Source organism: Neofelis nebulosa, chromosome 3 (assembly GCF_028018385.1).
Source record: "Neofelis nebulosa isolate mNeoNeb1 chromosome 3, mNeoNeb1.pri, whole genome shotgun sequence".
In the NCBI taxonomy this organism is placed as follows: domain Eukaryota; kingdom Metazoa; phylum Chordata; class Mammalia; order Carnivora; family Felidae; genus Neofelis; species Neofelis nebulosa.
In genome coordinates, this window is record NC_080784.1 from 177,251,171 (window position 1) to 177,261,158 (window position 9,988).

Below are 9,988 nucleotides of genomic sequence, written 5' to 3' on the forward strand. Positions count from 1 at the left end.
GCTAGATCTCTGCAGGGACTGCTGTTTGCAGCAGCAGGTGAATTTCTCACTCAACTACTTCCTCCTCTTCCTATTATTGAGAAATATCTTGAATCTCCCTTTTGTGCCTTCACCTGCTTTTTCCTTGTCTGTATCTTTGGTGACAAAGACAGTGATAATTATTTAAATAATAGAACTATTTGTCAAAGGCATTTAGCCATATTATTTTCCTCCTTTAATGAGGTAGGAGTGATATTGGGGAAATTTTACATTTAGTTGGCATAAATGTCCTCAGAAAATGAAAATAAATGCAAAAGATGACATTTTACAAGATTGCTTTCCATTCTTAACATAATGAACAATTCAGTCACTGTTGAATAGCCCAATCTATTTTATTTCTTTGAACAAATTCCATTGTAAGAGCCAACATCATCTATGTGCTTCCAAAGCAGAAAGTAATTATCATTACAATTAACTTTTACAAAGATACACATTTTCCTTATGGCATTGCTTCTCATCTTCACCTTCCTCCTCAATTTGTATTCCTATCTTCAAAGTGGCTGTATAAAAAAGATTACCCCTTCTGCATTTACTTATGTAGCTGTGTTGAGAAACTCTGTAAAGACGTTAGAATACTGATAACTGTAGCCTGGGACACAAAAGTTACATCTTTGGTGTGAGGTCAAGGTGTATTGTTCAGGTCTTCTAAGAATCTGAAGGAACTCCAGAAATAGACATACTACCTTACACAGACGTGAAGATATTCAAAGGAATTTCTCTTTGGATACTTATGGTAAATATGAGGATTTTAAAGCTGCTTTTCTGACCTTAATTATTCCTTGATTCTTCATAGTCTTTGGAGGAAGCCACGTGCTTTTAACTGTAATTGGATATGCCTTAGAAAAAATAGAAAACAAGTGGGAAGTTGGGCAGATCAGATCTCTTACCTTCATTGTAAAGCTGTGCACTCAAGGGGGTGTCTAATCAGAGATATCAATGGCCCTCTGAGATATGCCAGGACGATTGATATCCAAAGGGCTAATGTTAATCAGTAACTGCCATCGTCAAACTGCCCAAGATACACTCCTCCTCCCTGTAGATGCCACAGGGGGAGGAGGCAGGAAAAGCACAAAGGTCTTATCTTTGTGTGTGGCTACGTGGCCATAGTTTTTACGACTACTTAGTCATGTAAACTCATGTGGGTGATAGTAAGGACCTTTCTTGGAATTTGGTAAATAGAAATAAGAATCATCTCTAAGAATTAAGTTATAAAAATCACCTAAAATGATAAGAGAAAATCAAAGTCACCTTGAAAAGACAAGTTGGCCTCCTGAATAGAGCAAGACATAAGATGTTAAGGAATCTAAAAAGATTTATTTATTAGAAATGGGGAATAATTAGCATAAAATATAGAAAAGCAAGACCATTCAGCAATCAGTGACAGTATTCCCTCCCTCTAGCCTTGCTGTGGGGAGAAAGCACATTGATAAAAGATTCACTCTGCGTGGTTCTGGTGGGAGGCATCTCTCTATTCTGATGAGGGATCTAACTATCAGAACGCTGACATAAATATTGCATGGCTGAACTAAAACCCCTTGCCCTAATTCTTATGGTCACAAATCAATTTTATGATTGTAATTTTGTTTTGCAAGAGGTGGTTTTCTTTCAGGGACAGAAGGCCAGCTAGAATTCATGGATGGATAATCTTCCCTTTCAAGTTTACATCCCTGACTTAGAAGTCCTTACTTCTACCAAAGTCCCCAGGCAGGCAAAACTATGGTATGAAAATGATGAAATCAATGTAAGTGTCAATTTGGAAGGCTTCTAAATGCCAAGCCAGGCCGCTTCTCTGATGACACCACGACTTCAGCGCACTGAGAGAACTAGGGAACTTAACTCAAAGTGAAAAGGTATCCTTGTTTTTGAGGCCACACCTGAAATAATGGGCAACATACTGAAAAGTATGAAGAGTGCATAAAAATCGTGGATGCGTTCAGAGAAGAGTGACCAGCAAAGTGGTGGAAAGGTTGGAAACCATGTTTTATGAATTGGGGAAAACACTTAGCCCACAGAAAGGAAGAGGAGGAGAGTAAGGACACAGACACTGCCCTTATGATCTCAAGAGTTATCATATGGAAAAAGGTAGAGCTGTATATTGCCACTGGATAAAATATGAACCAAAGAGTGAAAATTATATGGAGAGATATTTTTGGATGATTTTCAAGGAGTCTTTAATATTTGAAGGAGTTGTCTCAAGAGAAAATGAATTTTCTGATTTTGTAGCTATTCTAGCAAAAGCTGTACAATAGTAACTTGAGAGGGAAATTGAAGAAGAGACACTTGGGAAAAGATACTTTTTTCTAGTCACTTTAAAACCTCATTTTCTAAAAATTTTCACACTTAGAGATATAATTGAAGGTCTGAATGTAAACTATTGAAATATATTTGTAGTGTCGTATATGGGAGAATTCCTTTTATTTATAAGATAATATTTTTAAACCTATTTTCATGGATTTATATTAATCATTATCTTTCCTTCATGACATAGTGACTAAAATATTTCTTTTAAAAAAATTTTTAATGTCTGTTTTTGAGATAGAGACAGAATGTGAGTGGGGGGACAGAGAGAGAGAGAGAGAGGGAGAGGGAGGGGGGAGGGAGAGAGGGAGAGGGAGGGGGGAGGGAGGGAGGGAGAGAGGGAGAGAGGGGGAGAGGGGGAGAGGGGGAGAGGGGGAGAGGGGGAGAGGGGGAGAGGGGGAGAGGGGGAGAGGGGGAGGGGGGGAGAGGGGGAGGGGGGAGAGGGGGAGGGGGGAGAGGGGGAGGGGGGAGAGGGGGAGGGGGAGGGAGAGAGAGGGAGAGAGAGAGAGAGAGAGAGAGAGAGAAAGAAAGAAAGAGAGAAAGAGAGAAAGAAAGAGAGAAAGAGAGAGAATCCAAATCCAAAGCAGGTCCCAGGCCCCTAGCTGCCAACACAGAGCTACCAGCACAGAGCCTGACGCGGGGCTCAAACTCATGAACCATGAGATCATGACCTAAGCCGAAGTCGGATGCTTAACTGACTGAGCCACCCAGATGCCCCCCAAAATATTTGTTTTATTTTGAATAGTAAGTACAAGCAAGCCATCATTGCAACATCAAAAACCAACAAATATGTAGGAATAAATTTATAGAAAATCATGCAAAAAAACCTCTACAGTGACAGCTATAAATGTTACGGAGGCAAGTTAATGACTATCTGAATACATGGGGAATATGCCATGTTCATGGATTGGAATATTCAAACTAGTAAATGTGTCAGTTCTCCTTAAAATAATCTGTAGAATCATTCCAATCACAATATAAATTTCAGTATTTCTAAGGTGTGTATTGTGTGTGAGCATGTGTATGTGTATGTGTGTGTTGACAAACTGATTCTACAATTTTTAATGGAAACATACAAAGAAAAAGCCACAATTTTAGAGATAAGTAAAAGGTGAAAATTTTACTTTAAAATATAGCAAAACCTATTCTAAAACTATAGTAATTAATACAGTGTGGTTTTGTAACAAGAATAGTCAGAAATAGAAATGGACATTGTAGAAATAGTCTCATACAGACCTGTCACTCTGTGACAAGGGTGATATTGCATAATAGTTTGGAAAGAATTGACTTTCCTTTATTTTTTCTTAAATTTTTATTTATGTTTTGAGAGAGAGCATGAGCAGAGGAGGGGCAGAGAGCGAGGGAGACATAGAATCTGAAGCAGACCCCAGGCTCTGAGCTGTCAGCACTGAGCCCAATGCAGGGCTCGAACCCACAAATCCCAAGACCATGATCTGAGTGGAAATCTGACACTTAACGGACTGATCCACACAGGTGCCCCAAGAATTGGCTTTTCAATAATTGTTTCAATTGGAGATCCATATGGGAAAAAATCTTGACACGTGCCTCATACCAGACACCCACCTTGCCAACACACACACACACACACACACACACACACACACACACACACACACACACACACAGTAGACTCCAGTAAGAACAGGAAAGGAAAAACAGTAGGACGAAACATAATAACATCAGCATCCTGGGGTAAACAATACCGAGTGCTGGTAAGGCTATGGAGAAGTAAGAACTCTCAGATTCCGGTGGGAGTGTAAACATCCACAAGCACCTTGGAAAACTGACCCAACAATTTTACTCCTATGTATATATTCAACAAAAATGCAAGGACATGTACTAGAACATTTATAGCATTACTGTTTGTAATAGCTAAAAACTGAAAATATACTATTATCCATCAACAATAGAACTGATAAATGCATTCTTACATTGACATATATTAATGAGAAAGGACATTCCATAATTATAAGCATCAATATGGGTGCATCTTGCAAATAATGTGGAGTGACAACAGCTTGACAAAATATGTACTGTAGGATATCATTCAAACAATGAAAAAAATAGATCACACTTGTATATGCTATTAAAATTCAGGTGACTGATTATACTTGGTGGAGGTTGGTGACTGGAAGGGGTTCAAGAGAAATCAAGATAACTGCTTTGGCTTTCTCAATCTGTGTGCTAAGGAATGTTCAATCTTTGAACTGTTCACTTATGATAGGTGCACATTTCTATTTTATTATAATCCAATAGTTCAAAACTATAAAAAAGAAAAATACATTTACACAAAAATTTTAGGTACCTACTATTTTCTAACACTATTTTAAATATTATGTTTTAAATTACATTTACATTGACTGTGTTTGTTGGGGTATAGACATGCACTTGATTTCCACCTCTGTATAAGAACATATAAGATCTGAAGAGGTTTTACTTAGTGCAGTATATTAAATTCCACGTGTCAAAGTTAAGAAATACATATTCTTCTTATGCACACACGATCATTTAAAAATGTATCCTGCATTAGGCTGAAAGTTAGCCTCAACATGTTAGAAAGTGAAGGTATCAGTCATCATGTTTTTTTGACAGTACAATTAAGAAATACAGTTATTTTAAAAAACAGCCAAGAAAAAAACCTATAAGTATTAAAAATTCAAAAATACATTGCTATATAATTCACAGTTTAAAAAATCATAATAGAAGTTTAAAAACACTTAGAACTAAAGGGTAATGAACAGCCTATGGGTTTCAACTGAAGTGGTGCTTCCATGGAAATTTTCAGCCCTACATATTTTCAGAAAAAGTTATATTTAGAGAAAATTATTTTATACTATACATTTAGAGAAAGAGACAAGGTTGAAAACTAATGCATAGGATCCATCTGAAGTTTGAAAAACAAAATAAATCCAAAGAGATTAAAAGAAATATATAGTAAAAATCGGAGTGTAAACAAAAGACAAAATAAATGTCCCGTATGGAGGAATAAAAAAATCTAAAAACTTGTTTTATGAAACAATATCAAAAAGGCACACTTTTAGTGGTATACCTAGGAAAATAAAAGATATATAATAATTTTTAAATGAGAAATAATAAAAAGGAATTTAAAACACAAGGAAATACTGCTAACAACTATTTGCCAACATTTTAGTCAAATTCAATGTATAAATTTTTGGGGAAAGATAGCATATTAAAGCATTTTTTAAGTCATATAAAATACTTTACATCTGTGTTCTCTTTCTGAGTAAATACATAATTTTTACTTATTTATTTATTTTAGTTTTTTTTTTAACGTTTATTTATTTTTGAGAGACACAGAGAAACAGAGTGCGAGCAGGGGAAGGGCAGAGAGGGAGACAGAATCTGAAGCAGGCTCCAGGCTCTGAGCAAGCAGTCAGCACAGAGCCTGATGCAGGGCTCGAACCCACAAACTGTGCGATCATGACCTGAGCCGAAGTCAGACGCTCAACTGACTGAGCCACCAAGGCACCCCTCTATTTTTACTTTTAATATGCATTAATATCTCATTTACCTACAGCATCTTTTTTCTGCAATTTGTCTACCATCAATGAAAAGTGACATTGTCATTAAGAATAGAAATTAAGTTTTTTGATGGATTTGATAGACTACCTCCATCAAACATTTATTTTTCAGCTTTGAGATACAATTGACATATAATATTGTATAAATTTAAAGTGTACATGTTGAGGGCCGCTTGGGTGGCTCAGTTGGTTAAGCGTCTGACTTCAGCTCAGGTCATGACTTCATGGTTCGTTGGTTCAAGTCTCGCTTCAGGCTCTGTGCTGACAGCTCAGAGCCTGGAGCCTGCTTCTGATTCTGTGTCTCCCTCTCTCTCTGCTCTGTTACTGTCTCCCCCCATTCATGCTCTGTTACTGTCTCTCAAAAATGAATGTTAAAAAATGTTTTAAAGTGTACATGTTGATTTCATGCACATATATTACAAAATGATTACCATCATAGCATTAGCTAACACCTCCATCATGTCAAGTAACTACTATTTCTTTTTGCTGTCAGCCATTTATAATCTATTCCCTCAGCAACTTTCAAGTATATAATATAGTACTGTTAACCATAATCATCATGCTGTACATTAGATTCCCCCAAGCTTATTTCTTTTTATAACCAGAAGTTTATACCATTTAGGAGTTTGGCTTGTGTGTGTCTTTGTGTGTGCATGTGTCAAAAAGAACCTTTATTAGTTATTTATAATCGCCTCTTCTGCTTTTCTGCTTTCTTGCCAGATGCCTTGGAACAGGAGCTTTCTGGGCTTGAGATTTCTGACCCTTCCCAGCTTTTGGAGGCGCTGCCTTCTGGCCTGCAGCTTATGGGGCAGAAATCTTCTGGACTGCAGCCTTCTTGCCTGTAGCGGCAAACTTTTTTTGCTGGAAACTTTGCAGCAACTTCTCCAGCTGCAACCTTAGCAGTGGGTACATTTCTAGGAGAAGATTCCAGGACAGCTGCTTTTGGTAGCTTTCTAACTTCAAGTTTGATCATTCTTTTCGTCCTTTTCTTTGCCTTCATGACTTTATAGTGGTCAAAATCTGTCATCTTGGCTTTCCTTTCTCTGGCTTTAATCTTCTTGACCCATCCCATGGCCGCCCATTTCCTACTGGTGTCTGCCTTCTGCCAGGCTTGTCCGACGTACTTTGGGCGGGCACTGTGTGGGAACTTGAGGATGAAGTCAGTGAGCTCCATGCATTTGAAAGGCATAATATATCTCCTTACCTGAATGCAAGGTCCATCAACCAAAGCCCCCTTCTGGTCAATAGCATCTATAATCTGGACCATCCTCCTGGCATGAAGGCCAAAGGAAATGTAGGCCACCTGGCCAACCTCTATAAAACACTTGAACATCATTTTGGTGGCATTGCACAAGAGAGGTTCGGCTTTTTTAGATTTCATGTGTAAGTGACATCACACTATATTTGTCTTTTTCTGACATTTCACTTAACATCATGCCCTCAAGTTTCACCATGTTGTTACAAATGACAGGATTTCCTTTTTTTCTCATGGCTGAATAACATTCCATTGATCCCATGGGGGCAGGGTTTGTTCAGAACTACCACTTGTGTCTTAACCCCACAACCCCACATATATTGTTTTTGGTGTTCAGACTAAAGCTCTTTATAGGGGTTTACTGGACAGAGGACATTGCTCTGGGGATAGATGGAGGGACCCTGAGCCTGGGTGATGGTGCTCCAGTCCTGGCCATGGGTGAAGTGGGTTAGATCTGCCCATGCCTGTGAGTCCACATATGTACAATGGAATGTTATATATACACACCCATTCGCCACGTCTCCATCCGTTCATCTATTGATGGACACTCAGGTTATTTCCATATCTTGGCTATTGTGAATAATACTGCAATGACCATGGGAAAGCAGATATCTCTTCAAGAACCTGTTTTCACTTACTTTGGGTAAGTGTTGAGAGGTAGGATTGCTAAATCATATAGTATTTCTAGTTCTAATTTTTTTTTTTTTTTAATTTATTTTTGGGACAGAGAGAGACAGAGCATGAACGGGGGAGGGGCAGAGAGAGAGGGAGACACAGAATCGGAAACAGGCTCCAGGCTCCGAGCCATCAGCCCAGAGCCTGACGCGGGGCTCGAACTCACAGACCGCGAGATCGTGACCTGGCTGAAGTCGGACGCTTAACCGACTACGCCACCCAGGCGCCCCTCTAGTTCTAATTTTTTGAGAAAACTCCATACTGTTGTCTATAGTTGCTGCATCGATTTATATTCCCATAAATAGTGCACAAGGGTTCTCTTTTCTTCACATTCTTGCCAACACTTGTTCTCTCGTCTTTTTGATAATACAATTTTAACAGATGTGATATCTCAGTGTGGTTTTTATTTGCATTTTTCTGAAGGCCAGAAAGAATCTGTGTCCCAGGCAGTTAGACTACAAAGACCCCAAGTGCAAAGGGATTGAGATAGAGCCCTCACAGGGTATTGCCTCAGCAATGGGGCCAAATTCTATACAGACTGAAGCCTGTTCCAGTCCCAATTAGCACATATTCAAAACAATCTTCCTAAGCATGAATATCCCAAGTAATGACATCAAAGAACAAAGCCCAACTTTATTTAAAGGAACACAAAATGCTCAGCAGTCGACAATTTAAAATACACAGTGCTGGTCTCCTACCTAGAGTTACCAGGTACGCAATGGAACAGAAATGCAATTCACCACTAGCAGGGAAATCAACCAATAGACATCTCCCTCCCTCACCCCCTAGATGAGGGTAGAATTGGTATAGGACTTAAAAACAGGCCAGAGAAGCAGACTTGCTATGGTCAAACATAAAAGGAAGTAGCATAAGGAGATAATAGGAAGACACACTTAAATATCAAAGCAGATATATAATTCCATTAAAATCAGGAATTTGTTGAGAAGTGACATAGGATAGCTGTTAAAGTCATCAACTCAGGAGCCACAGTGCCGGGTTTCTATTACCAGCTCTGAAATGACACTTGTGGATCCCTGTTCAAGGTAATTAACATGCCATGCCTCAGTTTCCTTCTCTGTAAAATGAGTATAGTAATAACACTTTCCATCAGGCTTGCTATGAGGGTGAAAATAGTTCTTATTTGTCAAGAACAGAGGACTTTGCAGGGCACAAACTTTAATGGCTATAAAAATGTTTATGAAATAAAATGAAGACAAATAACCTAGCTTTCCTCCCATGAACACCCAGAAAGCAGGCTCCCTCTCAACTCACCTCACCATTTTTATTCTTGAGTTTTCTCTGTAGCCAAAGGGCCTGCAGGGGTTCAGAACAGTCAGGAGGTCCCGGAGTGTTGAAATTTGCTCACACTTCTGTGCTTCTAGCAGTCTTTGAAGCTGATGGGAGGTGCGGCCACTCTTAAAGGTAATGGATGTGATTGCTCCTGCGCTATGCCCCACTAGCACTCTCATCAACCTGGCTCATATTCCTCACCCAGTCTCTGGGAGTCACGCAATTCATAGAGACCTTCCCAAACAGCAACATCCCAAAGAGGTGCCTCCCTGTTATTTTGTCCTCAACCTTCACTAACACTTTCTACAGGTCAATATAACTTAGTAAAGTGTAGCTCTCCCACTAGTTTATAAACTCAGCAAAATCATGGAGCTTGCCTACAAGTGAATTCAGCTGTAAAACAGCTTCCCAGCTCTGATTCTACAAAGGAATCAGCTGGAAGGCATTTCAAAGGCCAACCCCAGTGATTCAGATTTAATTATTTTGGGTTGGGTCCCAGGCATTTGTGTTTTGAAAAACTCCTTCCATGATTCCAACATGCAGCCTGGGTTGAGATCTGCTGCCTTAGAGGAACAGTGTGTACTTTGCCATGAGCTCTACCTGACTGCAGGGGACTCCCCTGTCCATCGCCACCTCACTATGCTCCAGGCAGGTGGAGACTGTTGTCACTGTGAGTCACACCCAGGCTACAGATTAGAACTGCCTGAAGACTGTTTTGACTATCCTGGTACCTGCAGTTTTCCAGAGATTTTCACTTGAGGATATAGTTTGGGAACCAATCATCAGGAGTACTGAATGTTTCTAATACGTGACCAAAGTGGAGACGCTCCTCTTAAAAAGGGTCTCATGGGCAGGAGACTTTCTTTTG

At 39.3% G+C, this 9,988-nt stretch overlaps 1 pseudogene; it reads right to left on the reverse strand.

Moving 5' to 3' along the window:
* Positions 1 to 6,578: 6,578 nt before the first annotated feature.
* On the reverse strand, positions 6,579 to 7,236 carry LOC131508087 (large ribosomal subunit protein eL14-like; annotated as a pseudogene).
* Positions 7,237 to 9,988: the final 2,752 nt, after the last annotated feature.